Source organism: Apium graveolens, chromosome 3, assembly GCF_009905375.1.
Source record: "Apium graveolens cultivar Ventura chromosome 3, ASM990537v1, whole genome shotgun sequence".
NCBI lineage: Eukaryota > Viridiplantae > Streptophyta > Magnoliopsida > Apiales > Apiaceae > Apium > Apium graveolens.
Window position 1 is genome coordinate 124,952,456 of NC_133649.1, and position 3,225 is coordinate 124,955,680.

General features: G+C 36.7%; 1 long non-coding RNA gene across 1 annotated transcript; it reads right to left on the bottom strand.

Annotated features, from left to right (window-relative positions):
- Window positions 1-346: 346 nt before the first annotated feature.
- Window positions 347-1,482, bottom strand: LOC141712726 (uncharacterized). Its single transcript, XR_012571684.1, has 2 exons — window positions 993-1,482; window positions 347-911 (listed from the first exon to the last, which is right to left on the bottom strand). It is a non-coding gene; the product is annotated as an uncharacterized LOC141712726 (long non-coding RNA).
- Between the last annotated feature and the right edge of the window lie 1,743 nt (window positions 1,483-3,225).

Below are 3,225 nucleotides of genomic sequence, written 5' to 3' on the forward strand. Positions count from 1 at the left end.
AGTAGCAATATTTTATACTTGAAAAATTTTCTAAGACAAAAAGCCATAGCTAAGCTGGGTCTAGAAATGAACCTTGGCTAGTAACAATATTTTATATTTATAATATATTTTAAAGAAAAAATCCATAACTAACCGGGGTTTAGACATGAACCCGAGCTAGTAGCATTATTTTATAGATGGAAAATTTTCATAGGGTAAAAGCTATAACTTACCTGAGTCTAGACATAAACCCGGGCTATAAACCATTCCCACTTATAATTTTTTTTTAAGGTAAAATAAAAGCAACACTGGTCCAGGCTAGTAGCCCTACCTAGAAAAATTCTGTAAGGCATAAAAAACAAAAGGATACCAAAAGCAAAAAAGTGAATTAAAATGTTACATATGGTTTTTACACCAATCCGGACCATAGATACTACATAAATTCTTACAACAGGAACATCAAAGTTTTACAACGATTAAGCAAGAGTCAAATTACAGAAATTACTCCCAAGACTAAAGCAACACATTACGCATCCAGAGCTTGATTCTCAGGCAAGAAGCTGAGACAAGGGCCATCAAAGAGCTTCGATTCATTTTTACCATCTTCAATTGCCTTCTTTACAGCAACGTATTTGGTAAATATTTATCCCAATCAGCCTCATCCAATCTCCAGAGCCCCGAATATAGCAATTTCCTTATCATAATCTAAAAATTTCTTAGATTCTTTAATTACCTCTATGGCCGACTTCGCCTCAGATAACTTTCTCTTAAGCTCCAAATTTCAGTCTTCAAGTCCCCGGACTCCTTCTCAGCATTTTCAGCCCAGGTAGTTACCTCATTTAGATGCTTGTTCAACCCGGACACAACCGTCTCCGTGTGAGCAAGCCCGAGCCTCAATTCCATAAGCTCATTGTCCTTCCCCAAAAACTGCTCTGTTGAATCTTTCAACTCCTTAAAGGAAATAAATTGAAGCAAAGGAAAGAAAAATTAAAGTTAAAACATATAAAGCTTACCCGTCCCCAAAATTCTGTACAGCTATCATCACAAAGTCAAATCCGAACTCGTTCATCCTCTTTTAGTCAGCCTCGGAAGGAATCTCAGTCATAAATTAGGCCATCTTCTCTACATAAAGAACACCAGCTTACCCCAGGGCATCACCCTACAATCATTTCCCTTTATCTGAAGTAGAAAAGGGAAGAAAGATAGGATGGACTTTAGTATCCCTTGGAGGCTTTGAGCCACAAGTCCGGAGCCGATTATTCTTCTTTCCACCATTAACTTCGGGCACATCTCCCAACTGCCCCAACTCTTCCAAGTCATTAAATTCCTCCAACATTTTAACCTGCACATCTCGAACATCTTTTTCAACACCCTCAAGATCAGGGGCTGGGTTAACATGAGCATTGGACTCGGACCCCTCCTCCATTGGCGGCTCCGACCTGGACCCAACAACATAAGCTTTTTTCTTCTGCTTAAATGAACTTCCAAGGCTAAGGAGAGCATCACTATTGTTATGGATTAAAACTACTATATATAATTGCTGTATTTAATACTAAGGAACGTGAGCTTCGAGGCTCGATTTGACTGCTCTTGTGTTTCGTGACTCAATCTGCCTTAACAAGATTCCTACGTACCTTGCTGATTGCCAAGGATCAAGTCAAAAAACGTAGTTCTGATTGGTGGGGGTGAGACCCCTTATATAGATGTGGGAGTCCTTGAATTGGACTTGGTATAGGAGACTTGGTGGATAAGCCTCTGAATTAGGATAGACTTAGGAGTCCTAGGAAGTAGGAAGCTGATTCCTTATCCTTTTAGGTCCCCTTGAGGCTAATCTCTAAGGATTTATATCCTTATCGGGACTCTTTTCAACATCTGATTTCTCCCCTATTAATTAATTACGAAATTAATTAATAATCAGGGCTTTTGGGCCTTTTTTATTCCGTCAGGCCTGATCTGGTCCATCAGGCTTAACCTTTCTGGTTTGAGTATCATATATCTATTTATTGGGCCTAGCAGCCCACAGCTTGTACAATTAATGCAGTATTTAATTATACAATCATAATTTATTTATCCCTATCATTTGCCCCCCAACTTTTGGGAAACATTGAATAGGTTTCGCAGAAGTTAAATCTATTTGTTCCCTTACAGGGTTTCGTTTTTCCGTAAAGTGTGGAGCGACCTACACGTTTACAACGAATTTTTTTATTTAGGAATTATTTTGATTTCCAGGAATTTTTCCCTTATTTCCGGGATTTTTCCCTAATTTCTGGAATTTTCCCTAATTTTTCTGGGATTTTCCCTAATTTTTCTGGGATTTTTCCTTATTTTTCTGGGATTTATCCTTAATTTCTGGATTTCTCCCTTAATTTCTGGATTTTTCCCTTAATTTCTGGGATTTATCCTTAATTTCTGGAATTTTCCCCTTAATTTCTGGATTTTTCCCTTAATTTCTGGGATTTATCCTTAATTTCTGGATTTTTCCCTTAATTTCTGGAATTTATCCTTAATTTCTGGATTTATTCCTTAATTTCTGGATTTTATCCTTAATTTCTGGATTTATTCCTTAATTTCTGGAATTTTCCCCTTAATTTCTGGATTTTTCCCTTAATTTCTGGGATTTATCCTTAATTTCTGGATTTTTCCCTTAATTTCTGGAATTTATCCTTAATTTCTGGATTTATTCCTTAATTTCTGGATTTTATCCTTAATTTCTGGATTTATTCCTTAATTTCTGGAATTTATCCTTAATTTCTGGATTTATTCCTTAATTTCTGGATTTTATCCTTAATTTCTGGATTTATTCCTTAATTTCTGGATTTTTCCCTTAATTTCTGAAAATATTAACATTTTTCAAAAATTATTTTAAGGAATTTCCTGATTTTTTTGTAATTTTCCAGGATTTTTTTTCCCCCCTTTTTTTCTTTTTTCTCTCTTTTTTTTTTTTTTTTATACAGTTTTCGACCAGGGATCCATTCGGCCAGGATCCTGGTCGAATTAACCTTCTTTCAGCCCTGGTCGAAGGAAATTCGAGCAGGAATATTCGAGCAGAGGTCCTGGTCGAATTTCGGCCAGGATTTTTTTTTTTTCCTTTTTTTTTTTTTTTCTTTTTTCGACTAGGATTTTCGTCCTTTTCGGTCAGGATCTCCGTTTTTGACCGAATTAACCCTCATTTGTTGCCCAGGTCGATGCAAATTCGGGCAGGGCTCATTCGACCAGGATTTTATTTGGTTTCCTGGTCGACCGGGT